This window comes from Chiloscyllium punctatum, chromosome 11, assembly GCF_047496795.1.
Source record: "Chiloscyllium punctatum isolate Juve2018m chromosome 11, sChiPun1.3, whole genome shotgun sequence".
Classification (NCBI taxonomy): domain Eukaryota; kingdom Metazoa; phylum Chordata; class Chondrichthyes; order Orectolobiformes; family Hemiscylliidae; genus Chiloscyllium; species Chiloscyllium punctatum.
Window position 1 is genome coordinate 54,756,224 of NC_092749.1, and position 18,132 is coordinate 54,774,355.

The following is an 18,132-nucleotide window of genomic DNA, read 5'->3' on the forward strand; positions in this document are numbered from 1 at the left end:
TTCTAAGCAACAACAAACTCTCATAATTTACTTTGTCAGCAATCAAGAAACAAATTTAGGAACAGAAAACAATCCCAATGAGAAGAAAATTGGATGTGATAATACTAAAGTCAGCATAAGAGAATGACTCGACGTATGTAGATAAACTTTGGTACAAGGGCTGGATGTTAAGTACACAGAGATTTCACAATCTGCTCATGGGATAGCTGTACATCGCTTAATGTTTTTCAAGCCACAACTCTTTTCCCATGTGCTGAACTCTTCAAGATCCAGAAAAAGGATTTAAATTAGAAAAAGGCAATACTTATTTCATATCAATATGATTCAAATTATTATTTAAATTGTATTTTGGATACAATTCTCTAATTTATGCCTCAAAAATACTACTTGAAGGCTTTAGCTGTGATTTTGTTTTGAATTTGATCGTGAAATCTGAGCATATGCAGTGTAGCTAAAATACATTGTATCCAAAATACAATTTAAGTAATAGTTTGAATCATATTGATATGAAATAAGTATTGCTTTTTTCTAATTTAAATCCTTATTTTGGATCTTGAAGAGTTCAGCGCATGAGAAAAGAGTTGTAGCTTGAAAAACATTAAGCATCTACAGCTATCCCGTGAGCAGATTGTAGCTAATTGCCTACTGAATGGAATATTTTTATTTACATCTCGGTGTTTGCTGCCTGGCAACTTTTATTCAAGTAATTCTGGAGAACCACAAGACAATTTTCACAATTTCTACTGGATGCAAATTCATATTGAGTTGCATTTTTAAAGATAAGTCCAAGAGGGTATGGATTAGTAGGAGACAATGTGAAAATGAGAGAGTCATGACAGCACTCTGAACACATAGCTGTTGTACCATTTGTGATTCCCACTTCATTACTGATCTGGAGAAATGACATGAATGATTTAAAGTCTCCATATGTGTATGAGAATTGAATTCGACTAGCTGTTTAAAGTCAGCAGCTACAGGAACAGGTCAGATACTGAGAATTCTGCGGTAAATAACTCATTCCTGACTCGCCAAAGACTGTCTACTATTCATAGCCTTGATTATTCTTTTATGGAAGAATCTAGAACCAGAGGGCGTAGTCTCAGAATAATTGGATGCCAAATTAAGACTGAGATGAGGAGGAATTTCTTCTCTCAGAGGGATGTGAGTCTTTGGAATTCTTTGCCACAGAGAGCTTTGGGTCAGATTCCTTGTGTATATTTAAAACTGAGATCGATACATTTTTGGATCAGTAGTAAAATTGAGGACTATGGAGTAAGGATAGGAAAGTAGATCTGAGGAATATTAGACCAGCTATGATCCTATTGAATGGGGGATCAGGTTTGAGGAGCTGAATGGCCTATTAATTATATCCTTGTACAGGGCTGGATTTTACCTAAAACCAGCTAAATATGAACTTCAGGGAGCTTCATAGAGGGTTTTTTCAGTGAGTTATCTAATGCAATTCTTTACAGCATTATGTATGTACTGCCCCTCTATGGTGCCCCCTGCTGGTAATATCATGTGCCTACCAGCAGCAAAGATACTTGCCACTGCTGGGATATCCCAGGATTCCCAGCTCAGTCCCATTCTTAAAATGCAGCTTGTACCAGGTCAAGCAATAGTTAGTCATGAGCTGTCCTTCACACTTCCTGTGTGTGATGAATTGCCCCAGAAATCACTGAGAAAGGGAAGTTTAAACCCCACTTCCGCAACAGAAGCCTGGAGGTCTGATGGGCAGGGTGGGTCGATTAGCTATGGGAAATGCAGAGTTACAGGGATAGGATTGTGACGGGTCTGATTGGGATGCTCTTTGGAGGGTCACCATGGACTTGCTGGTCTGAATGGCCTCCTTCCATAATGTAGGATTTTGTGATTCAAAGCTGCCTCCTGTACTCTCCACCAGCTCAGAGACTGGCACCTCAGTGGACATGTTAGCAAGGGTACATTTAGAAATATATTCTGGTGGGCACCAAAGATTAGGCACCTGCACAGCCTCAGACAGAATCCAATGACCATTCATAACTTCATCCAAATTTGCAAGCAGATACAGGAGCAGCTGACAGGTTTGTCAGAGGCACTGAGCAAATTGACTGGAAGGTTGGAAAAGTCTGTACCATGCTGCCTCTGATATGTGGTTTGTCTACCCCCTGTGGTCACATTGGTAGCTGCTGATGCTCAGCAACAATTGCAAGGTAACAGGGACAAGGGGCTCCTACACCAGTCTAGGTGCCCCTTGCTCCCTAGGAGAGAGCGTGATGCCAGTGGACACTCCACAAAAGGAAGAACCACCACATCCAGCTTCTCCAGAAATCTTCTCTTGGAACACTCCAAAGGTGCTCACATTCCCCTCCTCTACTTCTTCCCTGCCTAACATCCTCAACTCTGCAGGAGTTCAAGCTGAGGAGGATAAACTTGCATCGGGAAGGATATACTCAGGAGGTTTGGGCCCTCTAACCACAAATGCTTCCAGACCACTGACCAAAAACTCCAATGCCAACTGCCCAGCATGGGGCAGGGTCCCTCCACTTGGAAGCCATATTACAAAGAAAGGTGCAACTGTGGCTCAAAATGCAGCATGGAAGTTAAGAATTTCATTCTAAATGGTCTACAGGTGTGCCAAGATGATGTGGAGAGGCTGGTATTTGTCCAATTCCTATGTGGGCAGGGCAGCTGAGGTGGTTGTTGCCCATGGATTATACCCCGAGATATGGAGGATTGCTGTTCAAGATGGAGGTCCAGAAAAGCAAGTGGCAAATTGGAACTATTAGATACCTATTCTGACTTTCATGTCAGGAATTGTCGCTGTTTAGTTTTTATCCAGGAGGATGGTGGGAGAATAGGAAACAGCATATCAATGAGGCAAGATTAGGCAATAACAGAATATTAATATATGTACACTGTTGCAAACAGGCCTCATACCACTCACTAGCAAGATTCTTGTCCTACCATTTGAAATGGTTTGAAAAGAAAAGATTTCTTTTCTTGACATTGACAATCTAATTTCTATTGAGCTTGCTTTCTTTTTCCCATTGACTCACAATTGTCTACTTCGTTCAGAGGATGTGAAAATTCAGCTAATTTAACTTATCAGACCAGCACCTTGATCAATTCAAGCCAACTACCCAACAAGCAATTCTCCAAATGTTGCAATAAGTAGCAATGAAGGTATGACCTGAAAACATCAAGGACATACATTTTACCCTAAGACTGTATGGGCAAACAGGGATGAATTGACAGATCAAGATGGCATATTGTAGAAAGGATTTGGAATCATTATCATTAAAGTGTATCCATGCAAATCACCTTGGAATCAAATCAATTCTGAGGAAGGCAAGAGATGTGCCCGGTTATACTGGCCTAGCATAAGCAATAAAATTAAGGACGACATCAGCCAGTGCAGAGCTTGTATTGAGTACAAAGCTAAGCAAACTAGGGAGCTTGTAATGATACATGACACCGCAGTTGACTATGGATCAACCCAAGAGTAGATTTCCTCCCAATTGCAGTATTTGATTATCTTGTCACCATTGATTACGATTCTGACTAGTGAGAAGCAACCTCCTTCAGAAAGAACCATCACCAAGGTCAACAGCCAATGACAACATGCTCCATAAAGAGGCTGGCTCAATTTAAAGATTATGCATGCAGATGAGAATAATGAACTGCAAATGCATAAGAACAATTGTGTGCACAGTGGGTAACTTGGGTAGCTCACAGCGTTAATGATGATAATTACCAATTTTTTTATATAAAAAGGGAATGCTTGGGATAGAAATACAATGCCATTAAAAATGTACCGTCAGGTTTGTTGGTATCATATGACCTCTACCATCAGTCACTCAATGCAGGCATCAATCATGGAGCAATTCAGTGAAAACACGGTATAAGCAACATTGCTGTCCTGAAAGTTCATACCAATTTCAGCATGTTGTTCCAATAATGGCACTGGAGTGTGGCAACAGTTGTAGCTTTTCACTGTATTTTCCCTTAAATATAAGTGATAATAAGTCATTCATTCAATAAGCACTCTAACTTGCTATGTAGATGCTAAGTAGTCAATACTGCAAGGAGACATTGGAAACTTTCTAACATAGTTGGATGGATCAAGGTGACATCATCACCTTCCCAAAAGTCTGCCAATAGAGTGGGAATCAACACGCTCAATTGCATTGGATTGTACAAGATGTGGTTCCAAAAAAATGTAACGAAGATCCAGCAAGGATTCTAGACAGAGACTCTTGGAAAATCACTGGTACAGATGAGCTCCCAAATGGTAGATGATTGAAACAAAACTACCTGAATGGTGTAATAACCATAGTCAACCATAGTAATAACCATAATAACTCTTGATCAAAGGGCTTCTGTTTACATTCAGTTTTGTGAAAAGCATGCCTGTTGCCAATTTTGGCAAACAATTTTTGACAGACAATAGCATGGATTTCTCCTCTAAATCATCTGTTTAACTGAGTGAGATCTTCATCCAATCTTAGTTTTCCACTTGTCTTCGGAACAGTTAATAGCGCCAAGCACCATTGTGTTTTGTTCTGTCATTCTTGATATGATCTTGCTTTTAACCATGTTGTCTAACTGAGATTTTACCTTTCCCCAAAAAAAGAGGAATTTTCATGTGAGTGTACTAAACAGATGGGCATAGCATCTGCTTGCTGAGTAATATGATATTTTTGCCTCAATTTGCCTTATCCTTTGGAAAGTCTTGCCAAAATTCTCTCCGATCTTCATTCTGATATGCATCTATTCCCAATAGGCTTAAACAATTATATATATTTCTGTTCAATAATTGCAACATATTTACTGTTTCACTAACACTTTCTCCTCCGTGACTAAATTTTGTGGTGATTTTTGCAGATGCGCCTGGCGATCTGTGCCTCCTGGAGTTTTTGGAGTTGTATTTTAGCGGGTCTGACATTCACAGACTTCAACATGGCAAACTGGCTCCTGATGTTGAATCAGCTGCTCCAAGGACATTTAAATTCTGTTTCAAATCCTTGTACTTTCAAGTTGTTGGCCTAGAAGCTGTGTTGAGTCTTGTTTACCTCAGATAGGAATGCTCTCTTCACCTTTTTTTCTGGGTCCACTTTCATGAGTATTTTCTTTGTAAAATTATCTTCATTTTTTTCCCTTGTATAATGATTTACATTTCTCAGGAATTATTTATTTTTCAGAACTTTTCCTTTGTTCCTGAGGTAATGATGGTACTGCTAACTTAGGGTATTTTTTAATCATATTCAAGTGTCCTTGCTGGATCTTCGTTACATTTGTTCTGTTTGGACCCACATCTTGTAAAATCTAATGCGGCTAAGAACGTTGATTCCCACTCTTTTGGTGAACTTTTGGAAGGGTGATGATGCCATCTTGAGCTATATTCATCCATGTCAGAAGAATTGCCAATGTTTCCTTGCAGTACTGACAGCTTTTGGCCCCAGATTTCCATCTGCATAGCCTGTTGGATTGCTTATTGAATGAATTATTTATTGTCGCTTGTATTTAAGGGAAAATATGGTGAAAAGCCTCGATTGTTGCCATGGTCCAGCACCATTATTGCAATATAAAATCTTGGTAGATTGAAGAAAGTCTGATAAATCCTCTTCACTCACATCAAGTATTATATGGTCTCTAATTAATTCATCCTTCAAGCTTCTTACCCACTGCTCAAAAATGTCAATCCACTAAAATATCTTTTATTAATTCTCTTGAATGTTGGATGTGCTGATTAAATCATGTCCATTTTATTCCTACATTGGTAATACTTCAAAATATGTGCTAAATGCTTATTTAATGCTTCATACTCTGTAATGCCTTCTTCCGTGCTTTGTGTTACCAGAATATTATGAGCTATTGACCCTACAATTTTATTATTTTAACTTCAGATCCTGGTTTGGGAACTTTCTTTTCCTCCTTGCTGCAACAATGTTTTATCTTGTGTTATAAACTGTTATTGTTACCTGCCCATTTAGATACTGGTCTTTAGCATCTCTTGGACTGTGGTGTCTGCACACACACACTGTCCCTGAGTATATTTGCTCCTTATCACTAGGTAAGGCTCTTTCAGTCCTGATATACTGAAGTAATCCTTTATTTATATAAGTACATTTCAGGTTCGTAAATACAGCTGTAGTATTTCAGAATTCTCTCGTGACATGCTCATTCTAAACTGATGCGCCTCCCTGATTGATATCTGGTACAGGCCATCAGTTACACCAACAACATTTACAATGAAACTACAACAATCTCAAATAGCTAAGATAAAAAAGAATTCTTGGTTGAAACTAGAAATTGAATGGGCAGTGTTCTGTTTGGAATTTTATTTATTTAAAATATTTATTTTATTGAAAATATAATTTGGAATTAATAATAGAAAATAAGGGGATGGCATATGAATTCAACAGATATTTTGCATCAGTCTTCACTGCAGAGAATACAAGTAACAGCCCAGAAATAGCTGTAAATTAGGAACTGGAAGACAGGGGGGAAGTCAATAATATTACAATCCCAAGGGAAGTGATACTGAGTAAACTGTTGGAGCTATAGGCTGACAAGTCCTTGGGTCCTGGGGGGTTTCACTCTAGAATCATGAAAAATGTGGCTAGTGAGATAATTAGTGCATTAGTTTTATTTTTTCCAAAGTTCTTTTGATTTAAGGGAGGTTCCATTAGATTGAAAAATAGCTAAAACAGAGGAAGAAAGAAAGCAGGAAACTGGAGGTCAGTTAGCTTAACATCTGTGGGAGAGAAGATGATAGATGCTATTATTAAATAAATCATTCTAGAACACTTTGAGAAGATTAAGGTAATCAGGCAGAGTCAACATGGTTTGTGAAAGGAAAATCATGTTTAATCAATTTCTTGGAATTCTTTGAAGAAGTAACAATTGCTCTGAAAAAAGGTGAACTGATGGTTGTGCTGTACTTAATTTTCCAGAAAGCATTTGATAAGATGCCACATCAAAGGTCATTACGGAAAATAAGAACTCATTGTTAATATTGACTTAGAGAGGAGACTGGTGAGCTAACAGGAACAAAGTAGGCATAAATGGGTCATTTTCTGGTTGTTAAGATGTGTGTGCCACATAGGGACCAGTGCAGGGCCTCAACATGTTACTATTTATACAAATGATTTAGATGAAAGGACCAAAAGCATAGTTTTTAAAGTTGCTAATGATGCAAAGATAGCTAAGAAAGTAAGATGAGAAGAGTGCATAAGGAGTCGACAAAAAGATTTAGGTAGGCTCAGTGACTGAACAAAGATCTGGAAAATGGAGTATAATGTAGGAAATGTGAAATAATCCATTCTGACAGAAAGAATATAAAAAGAAATACACCATTTATGTGGTGAGAGATTGGGCAATGAGGTGCTGAGGGGTCTAGGTGTCATAGTGCAAGAGTTACAGGTGGTTAACGCAGATACAGTAAGGAATTAGGAAACTAATAGAATGTTATTGCTTGCAGGAGGAACTGAATGCAAAGGTTATGCCTGAGTTATTTAGGTGTTGGTGAGACCACATTTGGAATACTGTGTACATTCCTTATTTAAGGAAAGATGCAAAAACATTGAAAGTAGTTTAAAGAAGGTTTACTCGTCCCTGGAAAGGGCAAGTTGTCTCATGAAGAAAGCTTGGACAGACTTGGCTTGTGTCGCTTAGTTCAGAAGAGGTAACTTGATTGAATCATGTGCCGTGCTGAGGGGTTTTGACAAGATGGGAATTGTGAGAGGGTATCAGAACCAGGCTCACGATTAATAAAGATAAGGGTTAGCTCATTTAAGACAGAGCTGAGGCAAAGTGTTTACTCACTGCAGATCATGAATCTTTGGAATTTTCTTCCTTGAAAGGCCATGGAAGCAGAGTCTTTGAGAGGAATCAGGGAGTTTGTATCTCTGTAGTTCAGGGAATGGTCCAAGGTCAGTCATATAGGTCCAGTGCAACAAGGCCAGCAATTCATGGGAAGTGAGTTTGTGACCTGCCCAGGTATCTGTCAGTGTCTCTGTTTGTCACCAGCTGGCTGTTCATCCAAGTTAGTTGAGGATGGGGTGGGCCTTGTGGGTGTCAGCACACTGAAAGGAGACTTATCAGGGCCACTGTTGCAGGACCCATATTGGGGAAGTCAGTTCTAGGGTTAGGATTTGCATGCTGAGGGGACAATAATTGTGGAGTGGGGTGGAGGCTTAATATATTAGAGGAGTACAATGCTGCTGTAATGGAGGACATGGGTTACCATGGCAGAGAGTGCCACGATGTTCACATCAGCCTGGTTACACCTGAGAGTGAAGGGGAGAGGGCAGTAACGATGGCATGCCCAAGCTATTGGGCTTTTAGGGGGTAACGTTGGGATATCCTGGGGAACTGTCACAGAACTATGCAATTGCTGGAGTTGGACCTGCAATCTAAGGGAGTGGTTGGCTGTTTTATCTCAGTGGATGTCAAGGTCTACATAACTGGAGCAAGGATGAAGGGAATTTTTTGGACGCCAAAAAGCTGAGAGAGTGATAGCAGTCTTCCAAGGAGGAAGGTGAAGTCATTAAGCAGGTAGAACATGAACTGGGAAAAAATAGCACTTGCTTAGATGGGGTTCTAGGATGGGACAATGCTAATGATGTGTAGCTTGGTTCTTTAAAAACAATATGTTTATGAATGTGCATTTATAGTTGCAACCTATGTGCCCTGAGAAGCATTTATTTTTGGTTCCTCTCCTACTACATGCACAGTGAAGGGCAAATCCCAGTTGGCAACAGTTGAAAGTGCAGGCGTTACATCAATCCCAGAAGACTCAGGCAAAGGCGAGTACTTTCCCTTTGGCAAGAGGGAAAGTAGGACGAGCGAGGTGGCTAGGTAATGAGCTGAGTTATGGAGAATAATGTGAGAAATCTCACTCGAATCCTCTATGAAACTTACCATAACTGACACTCCACTGGCATTTGAATGCTGCACTTTTATATTCTTGTTAGGCAAGGCTGTGAAAGGTTAATTCAGATAGGCAGGAATGTGGAATAATCAGATTAGGTATGATTGCATTGAATGGTTCAGCAGGCTCAAAGGACCAACTAACTTACGCCTGTTCCTAACTCGTATGTTAATGTGTTCAGATATCAAGTTGACACTACCTCAGTATTATGCTGCAGACCAGAAAGCAAACAGCTGCAGTCAAAATTCATCACTGCTTACTTCTGGGCCTCATACCAACCTTCTGAATTCAGGAGGGCTCTGACACAGACACCATCACCAATTCTTGCAGAATCTATTAGATGGGCACAATGGAAAATGAATTGGGAAGGCTACAAATTTCCCTTCCTGCTTCATTTAAAGACTAATTTTGGGCATCCAGTCAGGGCAAGTTACACACTTAGATTTCCTATAAAGTCTCTACATAGGAGAGATCAACAGCTGGTGATAATGTTCTGCTTAATTTCACTCTTGGGTTTAAGTTTAGGCCTAAGTTTTACACTGGCACAACAACATGGAAAAGTTCTTTTAACCTGTTCATCATACACACTAGTAATGGATCATGCCTATATGGTCATTGTAATGACAATATTGTAGTCATGTAAGTGTCATTTTTGATCTTCTCTCATTTACGCTCCTGCCATAGCAACCTATTTCATCTTCCTAAAAGGCAAGGAAGAGCAACACCTTATTACCATGCAGCTTTTGATCAATATCTTTCCAAGAAGTCAACAGCTATAAAGGTATTTCTACGGAGTCCAGTACAAATACTGAGAAAGAAACACCTTCCTACATTATTAATATATCAGAAAGAATTTCAGATGATCATTTTATTTTGAAGTGCTAGGATGAGAAAAAGAAGTATAGGAATAATTTAAGTATGTTATCTATGTTGGAGCCAACAACATTGATGAAGAAGGTCAGTAACAATGTTCTGGATTGGCTAGATTACCCAAAATGAAGAATTGCCATTAAGCTCCTTTACATTTATAGGATGATACAGAAAATCAGCAAATCAGCTGGTTAACGAAGGCTGATCGACAACACACTGGAAACTAGTGAGTCATGTGAATCCCTGACCTTCCTTTAACCCCCAGCTATTGTAAATTAATCATAGGACACATTGGGCATGTGTGTTCTAACATTTTACAAAAACAGTCACTTACACAACAGATTCTCTCTGAGCATGTCAGCAGCAGCAGTTTCCATTGCAATAATCCTCGTTTGCAATATAAATTTGGAATGGAGATGAAAGGGAGACGATACCTGGTTTTAAAGTAAAATGATTTATTGCTCTCCCTGGTGCTACATAACAGCTCTCGTGTGTACCATATATATGAGCAGTATGGTAATTGATATCTAGGCCCTACAAAGTTTGAACTGTCTTTTCAATTTGTTTCCACCTCACAGAACATGTTAGTTTTCATCAATGTTTTTTGATTAAATTGTCCACAAATGGGATGATTTTACTGTTTTGAGATTATTCTAGCTGGCCGAGGAAGAAATGAGGTGGAATCTAATTCCTCCATTCAGTCCAATCAGTAATACAATATTAGTAGTATTTTAACTAGTGGCATTTGGAATATGATCTACCTGGTCTATTAACATATCCAGAAATGTCCCTGTGTCACCTTGGGTGCCTTGACAGTTGAATAGGTTCAACACCATTGAATTAAATTGTAATTTAGTTTGGGATCTGTGCTTCTGGAGGATCATTGAAAATGTTTGGAGTCTTCAGTCTAATAAGTTCAACCTACTTACTTTCAGAATGACTTCAGTGTACTATTATGGAATATGCAGCACTGTTGTGCCAGTGTAGACATTGGGACCCACCCTTACAATTTAACTATTTAACAGATCATGGATAGGATTTCCTATTATTATTTCATGGATATTTTGACAAGGGTGCAGAGGTGAAGGGGGCAGCAGAATAATAAGACAATGTCCAAAGAACATTACTGTTTACTGTGTTGAAATACCTCAAACCGTTTCACAAAATTATTTATTGAAGTGGGGTGACTGTTGTTATGTGAACAATTTTTCTAGTTGAAACATTAGAATAGAATGGTTACAGTACAGAGGGAACCCACTCAGCCGATTGAGCCAAGACTGGTTCTATACAAGAGTAATTTAGCCAGTCCGACTCCCCTGTGCTTTCTTCATTGCCCTGTAGTCTCTTCAGGTACTTGTCCAATTTTATTCTGAAAGCGATGAAAGAATCTGCTTCCATGCTCTTACAAACAGTGCATTCCAGACTGAAGCCACAAGTAATTATTTCTGATTTTGAAATGGAGAAGGATTAAATTTATTATCACATTTATTATGATCTCATTCTGTTGTTAGTAACTGTTGTAATAATGCAGCATGATCACCATTTACTGATTTTTGCACTGAACTACAATAAGCAATAATGATTATTTATTGATATATATTTCCTGATAACATTATTTAGGAGATATTTATAATTGCATAATATCATTCAGAAGTTCAATACACCTACATGTCCATGCTATAATTATAGCTGACAAACTTGTCAGCTTATTAAATTCAGTAATGTCTATTTATTGTGAATGCATTAGTATTTTGATACCACAAGGTGGCCTTGATCCATCAATTCAATAAAACCACCATGTCAGTTGTCTGTTCCTTTCTTTAACCATGAATAAATGTGTTTAGGGGAAAAGACAGTTGATCTGAATATCAAAAATTACTAAATAAAGGTTGAAAGTTTGGTCATTGGCCATACACTGATTTGTGTAAAAATCTACATTTGAAGAATTGTGAGGCTGTGGAATTGTCCACAGTTAGTGGTTGAAGTGAAATTTGTCTTGAACATCATTACAAAATAAAATCATCATTAGTGCACCTCACCCAATATTTAATTCTAATTGTTATGAAGAGACTTCACTTTAATATTTTTGTGGACTTCAGTTTGAAAGATTGTGGATACCTGGAGTGGTTTTTTTAAAGTTCATTGAAAGAACGTATTCTTTTATACCAACTGTACTTTTGTCTTGGTAGTTAACTGTTTTATGGTACCACTCTGAGGGGTGTATTCATCTGTTACCATCATTAAGTATTAACTTTGGTGGGAAGAAAGATTCTCCCATTGATGCTGGTTACTGTATCTAGCAGTTACTGTACTGTGTAGAACTACATCCTGAACATTACAGAACAGGCAATTACCTTTCATGCCCAAATCAAATTTGTAGATGATAGTGATGTAACATAGAACCATAAAATTCTGGAAAAACTCAGGCCAGGCAAGATCCGTGAAGAGAAACAAAGGTAACATTTTCAGATTAATAATTTTTAAACCTTCCTTTTATGGTACATAGGGGCCAGACACAGCTCAGTGGTAGGACTCACAGAAGATTGCGGATTGAAGTCCCAATATAAAAGGTCCCACAACTAACTTAACACTCCAATACAATACTACAGAAATGCTCCTCGCATGTTGCTTCAGTTTCAAGATGTTAAATTGACTATCTGCACACTGAAAGAATGTCAAAGATCTGAGTGCAGTGCATTCTCCCTGGTAAATATTAAATTAACATCTATAGACAGTTTACTTGACCATCATCACATTGCTGATTGTGGCACTTCCCCCGTAATACCTAAAAATGTGTGATTGACAGTAAAACATTTTGAGCTATCTCGAAGTTATGAAAAGCACAATACAAATGCAAGTCTTCTTGCTCTTATTGGCTGTTTGTCTCTAAGCAACACCATGCTATTATTTTTGATGGATGATCTTCAAAAATTTAAGACAGCCTTTTTCTATCTTAAGTAATGTGACATTCTTTATTGAACTAAAACTATCTTGTCTGATTTCCCTCCACTGAACATGACGCAAATAAGATGTTATTCACAGAGCAGAGGCGAAAAAATTGCTCTGCAAATATATGTACGTGTGTGTTCAACCCACATGCTGTATTCTATGTTGCTGCATCTTCAAGCCCGCTTATAATTAACTGGCACCATGAGTCACTGACGCATAATGTGATCACCGAACAGGAAATTCAGATCCAACAAAGCGTAAACTAATGTCTAATAGTTCTCACCAGTCATCAAAAACTGCCTTCTCAGACTTTACATCACTAAATGACAAGGTTGTACCATCTGCTGGAATTTGACTACAAACAACTCCCATCATGAGGCTGACAAAGGTTAAGGTGATGACAGGTCTGACCCCTTGTATGCTACATTTGACAGGGACAATGGTGACATCTGTTAACCTGGACTACGTTGATGCATTATTTGTCAGAGCACACATTTTAATCAGTTTCCCTGGAAGACTGGCAGAAGGATGTGAAGGTATTGCATTAGTTTCATATCACAATTTAGAGACATCAATATTGGTTCCAACACATAACACAGGGACTTATCAATGCACAGATGGTTAGTAATTATCAACATAGGATCTTGCAGGTCAATGCCCACTTCCCAGATTAAGCTGTTTTGGTCTCTTCACTTTAAAATAATCATGTAACTAACTGAAGAAAGCAAATTAGACATGTGGTGCCCAGGCCATCATTGTGTCAACCATAGTCAATAACTTCTTGTTACTCTTTCATGGACCATGAGTGTTAAATGGTAACATCAACATTTGTTGCTCATCCATAACTGTTTACTTTGATGTCAGGAAGGATTTTCTAGGACTTTAACATAGTTGGAAATGAAGGAGGATCGATATAGTACCAAGTCAGAATGGTGTGTAAATTGAAGAGGAACTCCCATGCATTTTCTGCCTTGCCCTTCTAAGTGATGGATATTGCATGCTTGGAAATAGTTGTGAAAGGACACTTGGCAAGTTTCCACTGTGTATCTTGTAAATGGTGAATACTGGTGTTATCCTGTTAACAAATTAAACCAAAAACAAATCTACCAAGCAAGATTTAATTCCAGGATCTGACTTATCCAATTGTATCATCCAATGGGATCATAACAGTTTATTCTTCATATAGATTTGCAAATTTTATTTGTCCCTGATAACATGGAGAATGAGTTTGCAGTATAGATTCAGAACTTTTATTTTTAACGATATGTTTTTGAATCATCTAGGAAACAGGATATTTTATGCCTGGTAATTTGGAATGAGACTGATTAATTAATAATACTATACTAAAAGATGCTCTAATTTAATCAGGCTTCATTGGTTAGGCTGCCATGAGATTTGAGAGTCAGGATTTATGTCCTCCCTCTCTGAAAGACATACTTCCTAGACTGGTAGTAAGTGGGGACTGATTCCTGTTGAAGGGCTTATGCCTGAAACGTTGATTCTCCTGCTCCTCGAATGCTGCCTGACCTGCTGTACTTTTCCAGCACCACACTCTCAATGCTTCCTGTATTATCTCCACTTTTGGGATTTCCAGAACTGTCTTTATTTACATGCTATTATACATGATTATTTTAAAGTGAAGAGACTGAAACAGCTTAATCTGGGAAGTGGGCATTGACCTGCAAGATCCTATGTTGATAATTACTAACCATCTGTGCATTGCTAAGTCCTTGTGTTATGTGTTGGAACCAATATTGATGTCTCTAAACTGGGGAATCCTACAATATGAAACTAATGCAATACCTTCACATCTTTCTGCCAGTCTTCCAGGAAACTGTTTAAAATGTGTGCTCTGATCATTGCAATATAGCTGTCTAGTAAAGATTATTCTGTCTTCTCAGGGTCTGTTACCATAGGACTGCTAATCTCAGTGTTACATAACTGAAAACAATATCATGCATTCTCATTAAACAGCAATTAGTCTTTGGAATTCCTTACCCCGAGTTGAGTTAGACAGATTATTGATCCACAAATATATTGTGGATTATGGATATGTCAGAAAAGTGGAGTTAAAGCCATAATTCGATTATCCATGATCTTATTGAATAGTCAAGCAGATTCGAGCTGCCAAATGGCTTGTTCTTGCATCGGTTTCTTATTAAACATTATTAACACATTATAATTAGTAATAAGGTTTATAAGACATCCCTGTGAGTTATACAGATCTAATTCTACCCAAGAGTTCAGGAAATTTAAAATAGCACAGTGTGGAAATGGACAATATCAGTTGCATTATAACTCCTGTTCTGACTGGTTTCCAATTGATAAGAGGAATTTAAAAAAAAATCCTTGTTAATTTTCAGATTTTATTGCTTTATAGAATTATTCTCACACACAAGCAAACTTGTTGAGATGTTCGTTGATGTCCTATGCCCTTGTGCACAGTGAACCTGACATTTCCAAGGAGATGAAATGGGCATGTGTTAGTGACTAGGAACTCAAAAATGCTTGGAATTTCAAAGTCTTAGATCTTAATAGGGCCCCATTAGCAATTATTTTACTACATTTCCTGCCTGATTGTCAGATTACCAAGCTAACCGGACCAGCCAAGACTGATATGTATGAAGGGTGCCTCGGTAATTGTAGACTCCACTGGATTTTACTGAAGACTAATGCCCTTTATCTTTGAGATACACATGCTGTGAACACGTGTGAGATTGAGATAAGGTAATACTGTACAGCAAACTGTCTATCCCCTTGCCTTACGAATGCTGACAACCATGACAAGCTTTATGTCTGTGCTAAAAACAAGGCAATGCAGAAGTACTGTGAATTTTTATGTTCTGACTGCAAGGGAAAGCAATAGCTGGCAAAGACACTGTGAGCATCCAGGTAGGTGCAAAGTAAATGGGCACTAAGAGAATGAGTGAGCAGCCTTGAAAGGTACCCTGGTCCAGTCCCTGAATTGGGTGCTTCTCCCTGACCTTGTAACAGCATTACAATGAAAGGTGCAGGTACACTCCAAGCTAGTGATCCCTCCAAGGACCATGCATGATATAATCTTACAGAGCTGGAAGTCAGATCACCAAGTGCAGAATGTTGGTGCAGCCTCCCAGCTTAGAGGGAACATTGCTTCAAAGTGCAGCATTGATGTATGGAAGCGTACTGCTTCAAGGATATGCCAACATGATCCTGTGATGGTATGTGTTGGATGTCAATGTCTGTGGAAATGGGATGCCCATGGAATATATCCTGAGATGCTGGTGTCAAGTGTCTATGATGGAAGTCTGGAGGAAAAAGCGATGAGCTGGGCTTACCAGGTACCAGCTCTGACTTTAATTCTTGGCATCTGGTTTCTATTTGGGGAGGGATAGGGAATTGGAGGCTGCATATGAAGGAGATGGGAAGGAGATGGTATGGTGGCTCAGTGATTAGCATTGATGACTTATGGTGCCAGGAACCCCAGGTTCGATTCCAGCCTCAGGCAACTGTCTGTGTGAAGTTTGCAAGTTTTCGCTGTGTCTGTGTGGGATTCCTCCTGGTGCTCTGGTTTCCTCCTGCATTCCAAAGATTCTGGTTAGGTGGATTGGCAAAGGTAAATTGCCCATAATGTCCAGGGATGTGCAGTTTAGGTGGATTAGTCATGGGAAATGCAGGGCTATGAGAATAGTGTGAGGGGCTGGGACTGGTTGGGACGAATTTGGAAGGTCAGTGCCAACTCGATAGGATGAACAGCCTATTTCTGCGCTGTAGGGATGCTATGAGATGAGGTTAAGTGGTAATAAGGGTGATAATGACTGATAATTAATAGGCATTGCCATACAGTAGCAAGAATCTCCTGGATTTACTTTAAAAAAATGACTCTTTGGTCTCAATGTTGAGAAAGATTTGCCTAACATCTCACTCAGTTTATCCAAATTTCTCATAATCCACATACTTCAGGGGTCTGGGACGATTCTGCCTTTACCTACCTTTAAAAAATAAAGTAACTGGTCTCCAGCCAGATGTTAATATAAATTTCACTAGGTAGTTGTAACAATATGCTGGTCCATTTAACTGGCTACTCCACCCTTCGACGAAGACACCATTATAGTACCTGTGATATCAACCCTTCATGTTTAAGGTAGACTTTTCTGATCTTTCACAATCATGATGATACTACTTTGAAAGCTGTTCAAACATTGCCCATTATCATCTCCTACTCAGTTAGTTTCCTTGTTATTCAAAGCTCCAAAAGTGCAGGATGAACAGAGCTTGGAAAGTGGTGCAGTCTCCAAGATGACCTCTCTACCTCTGTCTCTCTGCCAATGTTTGTTGCTTACTTTTGAGGTATGAATCACCAGTTGAAAAAAACAACTGTCTGCCCTGCTGATTCCACTTATGAAATACATTGAACTGGTGCATGGTTGGCAATAGTCCTGCAATGGCTCCCCCTCAATCGACTCCGTTCCTGTATTATCACCAATGGCTTCTATCGACCTCTGCTGTATACATGAGGGTGTAGTGGGTGAGAATTACATTGTGGAAGAAATGCCTTTATGTAGCATTGCTTCTAGAGTCAATTGCCTGGGGGTAGACAACATTGCAGGCTGCTTAGGTCTTTAAAAAGTTTTCGGACTGAATCCAAGAGTACACACCTGCTTAAAACTTCCTTTATTACTTTCAATAATAACCTTCTTAACTTTTGCTACAGGCTTGGGAATAATATTGTTCTCCAGCTGCTTCAAAATGTGTAAATGGAGTATTACTTTTAATACTGGAGTTATGTTCACATTATGCAGTCCCACATCACATTTGCTGCTATGACTTGAGTGGGAAACCAAAAATAAAATTATAATGAGGTGACTGAGTTAAACAATCACTGCCCGATGTACTCCTGGGTCCCAGTGCTTTGCAAAATTATAATTGGGACCATTATTAACATATGAAGTGGCATTTTAAAACAAAATCATGAAGGGGATCAGAGTGTCGCTGTCTAGGCTAGCATTTATTTCCCTCCCTAATTGCCCAGAGGGCAGTTAAGAGTCAAGCACATTGCTGTGGGTCTAGCATCATATGTAGGCCAGACCAGGAAAGGGCAGTAATTCCCTTCCCTAGAGGACATTTGTGAACCAGATGAGTTTTTCTGACAATCGACAGTGCACCTCAACTTCATGTACACTCATCTATAAGGTGTTTTAACTGAAATCTGGCAAAAATGCATATCACACCTATCACATTTTAAATTATAGTGAATCAGTACTGCTGCAACTGTGTAAGTGTAATCACTTAAACAAAATTTTAAACAGCAATGATCATAATAACTTATTCTCATATAAACTAAATATAATCCAAAGTAGCAATAAATATCTTAAGTGTGATGATCATTATAGTTTTTTTTGAAGACAGATTTCACT